Source organism: Lonchura striata, chromosome 1A, assembly GCF_050655825.1.
Source record: "Lonchura striata isolate lonStrDom1 chromosome 1A, ASM5065582v1, whole genome shotgun sequence".
Lineage (NCBI taxonomy): Eukaryota > Metazoa > Chordata > Aves > Passeriformes > Estrildidae > Lonchura > Lonchura striata.
The window spans coordinates 39,367,503-39,381,656 of NC_140741.1; the positions used below are offsets into that span (position 1 = coordinate 39,367,503).

Below are 14,154 nucleotides of genomic sequence, written 5' to 3' on the forward strand. Positions count from 1 at the left end.
GTGCTAATGGTATGATGACCTGTCCAACTGTGCAGAAAGGACTGTACTTAACTCATCTTTTACATCATGCAAGGTAAGCTGGCTCTCACTGAAGTGACTGGTCCTTCTGTTATTGCAAAATACAGCTGGCATTTTGAACCCTGTTTCAGTCCTTTAGCTAGAATCAATTTTTCTTATTCATAAACCAGAGAAAAGTGCTTAGGGACTAGAGTAGTTATTAGGAAACTGCTCTTAATAAGTTATATGGATATAATTAGATAGGAGTTATTATATAAGTCCCAGTTTTTAATTTTACTAACCAAAGAAACTCTGGGAGTCAACATGAATTTTAAAAGAAAACCTCTGTTGTTGACAATGGATAAAATGTCTGAAGTTTCCCTTGTTGAAAATTAAGTCCATCTTAAGTGAGATGAGAAAAAGACGCTTTTCTTTTTGAGTAGATAGATTGAAAGGTGGTCATGGAAAATCTGTAATCACCATGAATCCAGTTAGAGCCCATTATGATAGACCAATCATCAGAACAAAGATTCAGTGGAATGCGGATTAACTGAAACACTTAAAAGCAGGAGGCCATCAATGTTTCATGATTCTTATACCTGCTTCATTAAGTTTATTGCTTTTTTTTTTCCCAGGTCTATTTTGGATAGACTCTGTAATTTTGCTGAGTATCACTACCAGGTAAATGATGGCCTACAGCAGAGTTCTGTGCACTCAGGTCCCAGGGTCTAGATAAGCAGCTTCTGTTCTAGACTACGAGTAGGGTCTCAAAAGGTGCCCTCCAACCTAAAAAATTCTGTGAATGAGGAGCATGGTCTTATTCATACTGGGGGAAAAAATTGTAATACAGATATAACCCAATAATGACCAGATAATTACCAAATCAACCACTGAATTCACTGATTTCATTCTATGTCTTCTAAATAGCTACTTACATCTATGATTATGTAGCCTAAAATCATAATAAAGGATATGTCTCACATGTCTGTAGATCAATTTTTAAGTGATGGAAGATCTCTTCTGTCCATTTTCCCAAATTCTTTGTTTCTGCACTTTTAAAAATTTTTTTTTAAGAAAAGTAGTGATAGTAGTCTGTGTGCTTGCAGTGGTTTCAAGATCTGCAGAGGTATGTGTTTCAGAGCTGCACAAACATTATGCACGACTAAGAAGAGAATGATGGCTTTAGACACACACCTTTTCAACCTGACTTAAAAATGCTTTGTGCTCAATCTCTTGACACATTTAGGTCTCTGAGTAAATATCTGTAAGTTGTCTGTAAGTACAGCACATTTTCTGCTGGATGGCATGTCAAGTATATGCATGTGTTTGGAAAGGCTGATTATGGTGATTGTAGGTTGTAGTATGATTTTGTAGAGGATGCTCAAAAAAAAGATACATAACAACACAGTTGGCATTTCTTTGTTGTGAATTTAGGATGCTGAAGTGCTAGAGTCCTTTCAGTGTGTTTGTGCTCTTATTTTCTGTGCCAGATGAAGTTCTTGCTGCTGAAAGAATATAATTATAAATAAAGTCTGTACATAATTTTTCAACCTGAACAAGGATTTATCGATTTCACCTGCTGTTGCTAGTAGCTGGGACAAAAGATACAGTAATTTGTGATTTGCTGGATCAGCTTAATGTAGTCCACAGGATCAGGAAATTATAAGTAGCTCTCAGATGGCTTCCATTCCAGGTGTCTCAGATTATAAGTGCAGTTTCAAATCCAATTAAAAGAAAGCTTTGAAAGTACTGGGTCTGAAGCATCGTAGTTCTGTGTTTCTTACCTTACTTTTACCTTATTCTGGAGCTTGGGCAGTTGAAATAGTTTTGAATTTTCCTCATCAGGGGAATACTGTGTAATTTGAATTTTCCTCATCAGGGGAATACAGAGTAAATCTGCTCTAGCTCAAGTGAAAGCACTGAAAAGAAGGCTTTTCTTTTTATAGCAGCAGTAACACAGTTCTAAGTGCCTTAAAATTCAGACCTCTTCAAGGTGAACCACCAGATGTCCTGGACTCTCTTTCCTTCTTCTTCCTTCCCTTCACCTATTTCATCACTCCCAAACTAGATAAAAGTTTAAACCCTCTGTTGAAATGATTCTGTTAATTTCTCTGCTAGTTTCTAACTCATGCAATTATTCCTCAGAATGAGTCTTTTGATTCGTGCCATCTGAACTTCAGAACACTTTGCCTCAATTAAAACAAGAAATTGCCAACATATTTTCAAAAGGTGGTCCTATTCATCTGGTTTCAATCAGAACTTTTACTCATGCCTCTGAAGTTAAAGCTAAATCATGGTCTTAAAGAAATACACTTTTATGGAACTTGTACTTAGTTCAGTATTTGGGAATAAAGCATAAATGGAGCTACACTGGTGAGAGGAGCCTGATCTACAGCATTAATTACTTGAGGAATAAAAATACCAGAGAATTTTGAGTGGTATTATATGATGCTTAAACAAAGAATATGGGTTTTACTGAATGCAACCTACACTGACATCAACATCTGATTTTGTGTCTAGAATCTTTAAATAGGACTCTCTTGTGTATTCTGACTTGTTTTCCTAAGAAAATAATTTTGTAAATGTTTTGTATAAGTCTTTTCAGCCTGAATTTCTGTTGTACAAGGAATGACTCACAAGTCTTCATTTCAGGGCCTATCCTACTTATAATTTTTGACTTTGGCTGAAATCCAGGACAAGCAACAAAAAAAGAGCAACCATAACTCCTTGAGAATAAGTTGCTAATAAATAATATTATGGAAACAGATGATGAAAATTTGGAAAGTTTTATTTCTATATTTATTAAGGGTTTTCAGAGTGCACAGATATCTCTGACTAGGATTTTCTAATGCTGTGTTGGCACTTTTCATTCACACATGTTGGTCTCTTAGGGTTAGGGAACAAAACACCTTGACTTGAGCAATCTAGCCTAGTGGTAAGTGCCCCAGTCCATGGCAGGCTGCTTGGAACTGATGATCTTTAAGATCCATTCCAATCCAACTATTCTATGATTCTATAAAACTGTGGATAATGTCTTTGTAATAGCACCTGGGAGAGTTTTTTTATTCCTCATTATGAGCAGTATATCAAGTGGAGGCATGTCATACAAGTTTTGTGCTCACCAACTCCTTTCTAAGACAGAGCTACCAGTTTGCATCCAAAGGCACTATGGCATTCTCCAACTGAAAATAAGTGAAATATTGGTTATAATTAAATCCGTCAAAACCAAAGAGACCAGAGTAAGATATGTGAAGTTGAGTATAATGACATTTGGTTGCATGTCTTAACCATCATTGTACCAAATTTTGTGTATGAATGCCTGCACTAAAATGCTGCAGCTTTTGTTCTTTCTTCTTTCTGTATGTTTGTGCTTTTGTATTAGGTGTTTTTGATTATTACATTTTCTTTCCTGGCTAGTTTACTTTGCAACTAAAAACTAACAAGATAGTAGGGTGAAGGAGGATGAAACAAGCCTATTCCATAAGCCACCCTGAAAGCATTTCTTCCTGTTGGTTTGCTAATGAAAACCTTTATTTTAAGGTAACCTCATTCATTAGTTTATCAGGACAGGAAATGCAATTATTGGTTTCCTGAAATAATCAGCTAGTATTTTACAAAGCTTGCACAATTGTATTTTGGTGTCTGTCTATCTATGCATTCGTGTATCTGTTTGCTGCTACAGACATTGTTTGCATTTTCACAATCTCCTCACATTAAGAAATGTTCTCTCCCCATGTTAAGAAATTCAGTTTCAGTGTAGTAAAAAACAATTAACATCATAAAATGTGGTATTTTGTTGCAAGTGCAAAGTACAGCACCAAGGACAGCATTACCCCAGCCGCACAGATTGGGGGATGACTGTCTTCAAAGGAGCTTTACCAAAAGAAAAATAAACCAAAACAAAACCACAAACAAACAACCCCCAACAAATATATAATAAACATATCAACTTTGGGGGACTCAGTCAACAACAAATTGAACATGACCAAGTGGGGCATCTCAACTGAGTGTAGACATCAGGTTAGGCTAAGTGCTTTTAGCCCTCTCTCTCTCTGCAACTTGTAAGACCACATCTGGAGTACATATAACTTCTCCTCACAACAACAATGACATGGACACATTGGAACATGGCCAGAGGAGACTTCCAAGACAGCAAGGGACCAAAAATTCACACCATAAAAAGAGGCCGAGAGATCCATTCAGACAGGAAAAGATTTTAGAATATTAAAAAAAAAAAAATGTTTAATGTGCAGAGAGGACAAGCTAAAATCTATTCAAGGTACACACAGTAAAAGGATGAGAGACACTATTCACAAGACTGCAGTGTAGGAAATTTTTTGAATTTTTCATGAAACACACAATTTTTTACTATGAAAATGTTTAAATGCAGGAACAGATCACACAGAGAGCTGTGGGATCTCCATCTTTGATGTCTTATGCTTACATCTTAGTACATAGCATTACAGATGTCTCTAGATTATTTAGGCAACTGAACTGTCTCTCATGTGTCTACCTTTAAACAAGGGCAAGGACAAGGATAAGGACATGTCACTCAGTGACCATGACCCCACTGTGTTAAACTTTCTATAAAGGAGAGCCAAATGGGCTAAGAAGGAATGAGAATATTTCTGCTGAACAAAACTCTAAGTTTACTGCAGGTATATTAGCAAATAAATTTTGAGAAAGGCTCTTCTAAGTTAGTTAATAGAGCTGCTTTATGATATGTGTTGTGAGTGTCTCAGGAGGCAGCATGAGCAGCAGTATTTCTTGGTTTAAACATTTAAGATGCATTTAGCCATAGTTATCAGTTTGTAAGTGAATTTCCAGATAGACCTTAACAGAGGACATGAGCTTAAATGAATACTAATAGTGAAGACAGGATGCTGGAGTTCAAGTCAATATAGAGAAGCCAATGGAGAAATAGAAGAGAGTGATGTGTAAGTGTTGTTTCTCTCCCTGGTCTCAGAGGCCCAGCACTTGTAGTGCTCCTCAAAATCTAGTGTGAATCAGTCAAAAGATAAGGTGACATATGCTTCACTCAGCTGCTAGCTATGTGCTTCTGACAGTCAAATATACTTCCTATTCTCAGCTACTGAAACCACTCTTTTTCCTGAATGTAAAAAAGTCTTCAGGAAATAAGTTGAGAGAAGAATCTAGTCAAGATTATAAAAGAGCTAGTGGAAAAAAAACAAAACAAAACAAAACAAAACAAAACAAAAACACAAGAAGAAAGAAATATTAAGAGTTAGTCAAGAAGCTGGATATTTTGATGGAAGTTTTGGCCAACTTTATGGATAATAAGGAGTTAGGGCATGACTGACTGGATGTAAGATTTGTTTCCATGAAAGGTACAGAGCTCCTCTTCATTAAACTGGTGCCAAGGAAAATCAAAGTGGGTCTTTTTTTTATGTTAGGATAATCAGAGAGCATCAATTGTTCAAGTGTTTTCAATTTCAGTTTGTTTAGAAGTTTCATTCATTCTTCCTTTAAAAGACTTAACTCCAGTGATATGCACATGGATTTGTGTTAAAACATGGTAAGTGCCCAAGATTTCTCAGTTTATCCATTTTGCAATGCAGCAGAGAAGATAGGAGAAAATTACTGATTTGCTAATCCCTTTAGGTAATAATATAGAAATCTTGACCAACTTCTTAGATAAGAGGCTACTTTTGAGATCCTTTGGGTGTGCATGAAATAGGGTAGATAACTGGAACTCTGAAAGCATCTCAAAGTATTGCATGAAAAAGTATCAAAGTGTGCCTGAAGCAATATTTTTCATAAACATGGGCTATTTGGAAACATTTCCCCAGCTTTTCCATACACCACCTACTTGTCAAAGCTTGTTCTATAAAAATTGCTACATTAGCAAAAGTGTTATATGGAACCTCCCAGACAGCACAGAAGCAAAAAAACTTGGTAATTTTTTCTAACAGAAAGTGAAAGAGAGAAGTTATTATGAAAATATTTTCAGGTCTATATGGAATGTATCAATAATGTTACTGTACTCATTTCAGCGAGTCAAGTATTTGCTGCAATCTGAATAACCTACTGTACCCTGATGGAAATACTTTTAACAACCTCTAGAATTATTCATAGACAGAGTCAATTATTAACAAATAAATGCAAAAATCATATAACTCAACCTAAAAAAAGCAATAGAACACAGCTTTCTGAAGAAAAGTACCTCAATGCATATGTACTGGTTCTCAGTACAAAATTCAAGACAACATTGGATTGGCCCTGTCTTTTCCTTGTGTTCCACAGCAAAACAAGTATAAACAGCTTTGAAGAAGGAACTCTTCACAAGACTACACTTTTGGCAATTATTCATTTGATCTCTTAGGGTAAGAAACAGACTGCAAGTAGAGAACACGCTGGTAGAAGCTGTGAAAATAGGAACATCAAAATGATGGTTAAATAACAGTCACTGTGTTGAGATTTGTGTCCTGTTCAGCAAGGATCTGTGCTTTATGATTCAGTCTTTGTGAACCAGATAACAAGTTCAGGAAAACTGTAACAAAAAAAAATTACTCAGAGGTCACATATTATATATTGACATTAATCTAAATATGTAACTATAAATGCAGACCCATATCCTTAAATGTGCAAGACTGGGAATTATCCAATTGTGGAAGAGTGAGAGGAAATTAAATCTCTTCCCACACTGAGGCACACCATCTCTCTGGTGGAGGACAGTCTGTGGGAATGGAAGCTACCAGGAATCCCATCCTGCTCAGACAGCAGAATTCTGTATCTGAATTTCAGTGACAGACACTTCTTAGGCTAAGGCTCTTGTTAAGACCAAAATATTTTGTGAGGAAGATTCTAATTCAACAAGCTTCAGCCAAAACACAGGCAGTAATTTGAAGGAACTTGGACCATCAGGAAGGTTTCTATCAAAAAATTGTCAAATTCCTGCCAGAGTGCTTGGAATCCTGCTCAACAAGTGCTACAAAGCAAAGATATCCACCTATGACCAGGGACAGGTCTCACATGTGATGAATGTCAGTTAAATGTATCTGGGATCTCCACCTCTTGCCAAATCTAGCTTCTGGATCCCCATCTGGCAGCCAGTGACTGCTGTCTGTGCAACAGGGCTGTCCAACATGCCTGGGATCTGTTTCTTAGAGCCTGCCAGTGAGGTTCCCAGGAGGCAGAGAAAATAGGGACTGGGACTGGGATCTGATGAGTTTTATTTTGATACTTATATTCAGAGCTTTCATTTCAGTAGAGAAGTCACCAAAACATTTCAACCAGTAATCCACCGAAGAAAGAACCCTTCTGGTCAATTTTAGCTTGATTTGAACTTTTAGAAAAGGGCTGCCACTTTCTGTCCCTTCCCTGGGAAGCAGCTGGCATCTTGGTCTTCAGAGAAAGAGAAGATAATTTTACACCACAAGAGAAAAAAGAAGGATGAAAGGATTCTCAAGGGAGATTTTCATGCATAAGGAAAACCACAATAGAGAGGAAGGGGTGAAGTTCAATGTCCTCCTTCATTCACATGACGACAGTGTCTCCCTCACATTAGCTATATAGCCTCCACAATTATAGTGTTTGAGGAGATATTAATGAGTAACAACTTCCTCCTCAGAAGCTGCAGAGAGGCATTATTTCATTTAGGAGATGAAGACTGAAGAAAAAAAGTGTAGTCACAGTTTTCTTGGCATCCCTGTTCCTGCCTCCCTTCCACAGTAACAGAGCAGTTGTCCTCCCTCGCCCCGTGCCATCAGAGCAGGAGCCTTTCTGCACAAGGCTTGCAGTGGCCTCTGCCTCCTCTGCCATGGGCTCCACGGGCAGCTCCATCTCACCCAAAAAGTCCTACTCAGCTGGCACAACATCAGTGAGCCTCACAACATGGGCATGCACTACAGGAAGCTGCTGTACACCAGGCTTCTCTCCTCAGCTCCTTCATCTTCCAACACTGGCTGCAGCAGAGCCTCATCCTTATGGAGCTTTGTCTCCCAATACAAGGGACTGAGTTATTTGCATTGTTTTGTGAATTTTGGGGGAGTCAAAAGAGCAGAGTGAATATGACTGCTATTGCTCTGTTCCCAGCTTCATTCATGGAAAGAAATATGCCGCTGCTTTTTATCTTAATTCAGAAATGAATCTTCAGGTACAGGTAATGACTATGTTTTGGAAAATATTACAGTGACGAAGAAGCTCTGCTGAGAGTCTGAGAAGTTCTGTAGAATTTCAACATTACTTTATGGGGGAAAAAATATTAGACTGTCTGCATTTCTTGCTTTTTTCCTTGTCTCCTCAACAAATGACACATGACTTACTGCAGATGATTATTTAAATGAGCTCATCCTGGAAGCAAAACTGAGATATGCTCTTTCTTCTCCCCAGCCCACTCTTTTTCTGCTCCTCTAGTAAATTCTAAATGTACCGGGGAATACTCATTAGCACATATTTTGTTTCAACATCTTGTAGAAAACAGATAGAGAGAAAGAAAGATGAGAAGAACTGAAGAAAAAATAAAAGAAAGTTGAAAAAAAGAAAATAAAGGAAGAAAAATAAGGAAAGGAAAGCTTAGAAGAAGAAAAGGGCACAGAAATTACCTATATTTGTGGTGGCATTTTCAAGATAAATTCTTCTCAAGTTAAAAATTCACACACCTATTGAGGTGACTATAAGATATTGTTCAGAACAATTTGAACAGTAATGAACTTACTGAAGTGCCATGAGAATGTTTAGATTACTTCAGGTATTTATTCATGGCACTGTCTTTTCTGGCTGTTCACAGTGTTAACAACACTTACATTTTAAGAATCTATTTACTCATTCACAGCAAATTTCACAGTATTCTGTGGTTTTCTAGATCATCCTTGGCAGGATCCTTGAGGATAAACTGCTCCACAATTGATTCTGCCTTGCTCATGAGGCAACTCTGGGCTATGTTAGGAGTTGCACAGTTGGCATGACAGGAAAACGTGCTCCAAAGGCCATTCATCTTTATAACCACCCTCATTTGTCTCTCCCTCTGCCAACTCAGTCTGGATAGCTTGCATGAAGGATCCCTCTGAAAGCATCTCTAGTCCTTGTAAGCATGTGCAGAAAGTCTGTCCTCAAAATTAATTTTTGGGCTCAGAAAATGCTTCACACAACTTTATGTAACAACCCTGAGGCATCATCAAGGTGCTAGAGAATACCCTGTGTGATTATCAGTATAGGTGCAGATAACTAAAACAAGAGCTATCATTCTCCATAAGAGAGGCAGCAGGTCAAAGGGTTTCTACTGTCACTGTTCAGTCCAAAAACCAGCCTAACAGTAAATGTGAGATGGTGGTGGCCAGGTACAGCACACTTCAGTGCCCATAGTATTTCTTGTCTGTATCTAGTCAACCAAAGTGACTTTTTTTTTTTTTTTCAGAAAGGTATATATATATATATTTCATCAGTTTTAAAGAAAAACATGAACAATTTTAAGTTTACACTTAACAAAATACCATAGTCCTTCTAAGCTCTATTGTATTGTACTGACTTCTTCTGATGCTTCTATCATACTGTTCTTTTTTCACCTACTTCTGATGTCAATAATTTCAGCAAGAGTAGCCAGTTCTCAGCTATGTATGACTAGACCCGAGATGGAAGGTACAAGAACCCAGTGTCAACCATGTTGCATCATAAAACCCAAGCATTGTCTGTAATATGAAACAAAATGGAAAAGGATTTCTACAAATATCTGGATTTATAATCTCACAAATAACTTACAGTGAAGGTGTCAGTCACCACCGGATATTTTTAGACAGACAAAGACCTTATTTCCCAGTTTACAAGGAAAAATGTGCTCTGCTTGGACATCTTTTTCCATGTAAATGATTTAACCTTTTGACCATCTGGAAGTTAGAAGTAGCAGTATTTGAATTTCTATATGTAATTGAATTGCAGATGTAAATTTTATGAAGTATGACTAGAAATGCAAGTCTCACGTTATTGGAAATTTACCTCTTCATTTGCACATGTTCCACTACAGAACAACATGAGCCAAGTGCTATCAGTGCTTGAGAATTTTCCACTTGCCATCAACTAATTAAAACCAGACAGTAACAAATAATCATCATGACCCTTAGTCAGAGGGACCTTTTAATATAAAAAAATCTCTTCCTCATCTATTTGGCTAATCACTTTTGCACAGCTTCTTGTTCCTCAGGAGCCATTCAGTGGTCCCCTAGACACTGTGAGAGCTCCAATAAATTTTGTCTGTGGTCTTCTCTGCCTCAGAAAACTCTGTGTGAAACACTACTGGTGTCAGCAAAGCTTTTATCATATTCATACTATGGCTGGTCAGTGATCTTTCTCTGGATTGTTATCTCTATCTTACTCGACTTTGCTGCTGCTCCAACTTTCTTCCTGTTTATCCCATGAATACTCCCAAACTGATGCCCTCTCATGCCTGCATCTTGCCCTGAGGACTGAATTCTTGCCATGGGAGTGACACAGTCATTCTACAGGAAAAAGGGGGAAGAAGAAGCAACATGTAACCTTTAGTGACACAGTGACTGTGGAAAAGGTTAAGTATACAGCGGTGAAAACAAGCCCTATTGTCTTCTTTATTTCAATGCAGATGTGTGGAATTGTCATCGCTGTGTGATAATTTTGGAATTTATTCTAATTGATTTTGTATAACCCGAACAATGTCTCATTATGTTGTGTAATACACCTCAAGAAAAATAACATTAAGTAAAATAGTGCTTCAGTCAGTGGTGCCCTACATGATAAGGGTTCTCCTATGAGAGGCTTTGTCCCATTTTTTCCTCCAGTGTCTGGCTTTTTTGTCTTTTATTTATTATTATTTTGTTATGACAATAACACAGATGTTGCTTTTCAAATTCATTATCATCCTTGTTTCTCAACATTTCCCAAATGACACCATGGTGAGACAGAGCACCATGCTTCCATTTCCTTGATAATCATTTTCTCCAAGGAAACTGATAGGTTTCAATATTATGTTGATGATGAAGGTACTATTTGTATACAGCTAGATTGGTGAGTTGGGTTTTTTCTCTCTCTCTTTTTTTCCTTTTTTATCCTTTTTTTTTATTTTTTATTTTTTTTTTCAGTATTTCCCCCCTTTTTCCAGCACAACAGCCTTGGTGCTTTCCAGGTCACTGAAAATGGGACAGAATGCTCTGAGCTACATGCCCTACTGTTCTGCTCATATGCACTGATGCTCCCTTTGTAAAGAAGTACAAAAAGCAAGCAGGAGAATGCAGAAGTGAATGTTTTTTATTCTGTACTCTAAGTTTAACAGAACAAACAGGTTACAGACTTCCTTTGTACTTGAAATATTTCACATATTTGGACAGGTACATTTTGCTATGGGATTTGATAGTTTTTATTGCACAAGGTAAATGTTTATATGAAACTGTTCTACTTCTGCAATGGCACTTTAATGCAGTAGTGTTTTTCAAATAAAACATTTCTTTATGGATTTCTGCTCTTCAGAAACAGTTTTTTTCCCCTTGCATTATCCAATATTTATAATATTAAAAAAAAAAAATTATAAAACCCTGTAACAGCATCAAAATAGTCAGAATAATTACAAAATGTGTTTTATTTTAAAGGGTCCGGTGCTGTGCACATAAATACAATGAATGCTAGCTGACCTGGGATGAAACACAGAAGAAAAGCTGAGGTGAGGGAAATCTTTGCTACAAAGAAATGTTTTCTGTAAATATGAAAAAAAGGAAGTTTCTTACTGCAAAAAGAATAGAGGTAGGGAGCTCCCCCTTTCTTGGGTGTAACTTGCTAGTTTTTCCCATCTACTATTTTTGAAGTACCCTAAGATTGATGGATTCTAGTACCGAAAACAGATCTAAAAGCAAAGATTCAAATGTTTCAATACAGTGCAATTTTAATAGTATCAGATAGGAAGAGATGGGAAGGTAACACACTTTCAAAGTGTGACTAGGTAATCATGATAATAGAAAATATGTTCTAAACATGTTTGGAGTGATAAAATACAGTGGATGGAAGCTTTGTTCTTATTCACATCTGTAAACCAGCAGATTATTACAGACATCTGGCTTTCATCTCAAACAGACTGAAATTTCAGTGATGAGGCTTCCTTTTCCTGTGACATTACAATTTTTACATCTATGGTAAAAATGTTAAAATATGGTTGCAGATTTTTTTTTCTCCTAATGTGATTATATTTTCATAATTTCTGTAGAGAAAATGGTGTTGAATATTCATTCAGAATCATCCATATAGTTCCTGACAAAAGTTCTTTCATTAACATGAAACCAGAACATATATCTACATATATCTACATATTTATGTACACAATGCTATAGACACAGAGACAAAATTTGGGATTGTTCTATACCTAGGACAGTTAAATTGTTCAAAATGAGTGTTGATTTTGAATGCCTTTATTTATCACTATCAATCTTGAAATATATGATGGGGACAATCTTTATAAGGCAAATAGAGGTAATTTCTCCTAGATTTTAAATTTTAATCTGAGTACTCAACTCAAAAAATAAGCCATTGCATAAACATGGGGTTTTTTGTTTGTTGGTGGGTTTTTTCCAAATATAGATCAATGGTTCATAACATCCTGGATGTGCTACTTGTTTTCTTTCCTTTTCTTTCAAATGTGCTGATGAAAAGAGAGAAACAGGTAAGCTGACTCCACTTGAGAAAAATTAATTTATGCAGACTATTGCTAGAATTAATGAAAACAATGCAACTATGTATACTGTGACACAGAAGGACATATAAACCCAGGTTTCCAGTGCACAAAGCCTTTGACTCAATCCAGACAAGTTTGTTTGCATGGGTCCATTTTCAGGAAGGAGCTGGTTGCAAGTATTTCACTAATTTTAAGTACTTTAGTGGAGCAGTTATTGAGTGTTTAGGACTTTAATATTTAGATTTATGTACTGTTCACCGCCTCCTGGTTCCCTCAGCTTGGAAGCATGCTCCTCTTACGACTCCGAGGCAGACTGCCACCTTCTGAAGCACTAATATCACTGTCTCTAGCATCTGGGGGATTTTTGTGAGGCTTTCAAGGGTAAATAGATAGGGTCCTGAGGCTTTTAAGTGTAAGAAATAAGACCAGACCTTGAGCTTAGGTAATGCCTCTGATAGGTTCCAGAAATACATATTCTCAGGTAAACATAAGCATGTGTGCAGCATGTCAACAGAACTTTGTCGAGTCAGAACACTGAAATGTAGTAAAGTAAATAAGTAATCAAATGTTATTAATCAATCCAGATTATTTTCTACAGAGCATATATCATCTTTATCATCTGCTGGGAATCTTTGCCATTTAATCTGAGATTTAGGACAAACTGCCTAATCTCAGGTTTTAATTCTAGGCACGCTTCAGTTTCTAAAGTTCTCCCCAGGCAGAATCTCTTTGATTCACTGCAAAATGAAGTTTGACACAACTTATTATGAAGAAATACTTCATTTGAAAATGTGCAAAGTAGCTCTAGGAAAACAACAGCAAACTGAGAAAGCCCTGCCAACAGTGCAGCCTTTCTACAAATGCAAAAAAATACAAAACTAGAAGAAATTATTTATCATTAACAATGAATTTTTCAAAAAGCTGTGCATGGAATCTGTGAAGGTACCCTACATATAAAACTGTTGACCAGAAAAATATTGAGAATTTAAAAATTGGCTATGCTGTGCTGAGAGTACTTACAGAGAACTCAGTGGTCTGACTCATTCTTAGTAACCCTGTCACCTCTCTTTGTTGCTGTGGGAGAAATACAGGAAGAGTATTTATTCAGTAGGTCTTGTGGTATCAGCTACTCTGAGTCAGTCTTGAAGACATTTCACAGGTGACTGCATCCCAGGTTGCACAAAACCAGCCTGTCAAAATCTCATCTCTATTTTGTCCTTCTCAGCAGAATGCTATCATTTTTGTGAAATCAGTGCTTTAATGTCCACTTACAAAAGGCTTGGATTTAGTTCTGCAGCTTTCCCTCTCCACATTCTCTTCTGTTCATTGTTCTCTTCTTTCACTGGCATCTGCAATGACATCTTACATCCAGATATAGCTCATATTGCACACCCTATAAATCAGATTGTTGATTCACATTGTGAAGTGTTTCACATTTTCTGAGAATTCCTTGGGATGCTGTAGCCTTTTCCTCTCAAAGAAAACTCCTAACTAAATAGTTAGGCTTGATATGT

The 14,154-nt window shown here is 36.9% G+C and overlaps 1 long non-coding RNA gene across 1 annotated transcript in view; it reads left to right on the top strand.

Moving 5' to 3' along the window:
* LOC146763455 (uncharacterized) overlaps nt 1-14,154 on the top strand; it is a 111,215-nt gene that overhangs the window by 71,842 nt on the left and 25,219 nt on the right. Inside the window, exon 3 of the long non-coding RNA XR_014952207.1 lies at nt 1-14,154. This exon is cut by the window's right edge and continues 25,219 nt beyond it. This is a non-coding gene — a long non-coding RNA (uncharacterized LOC146763455).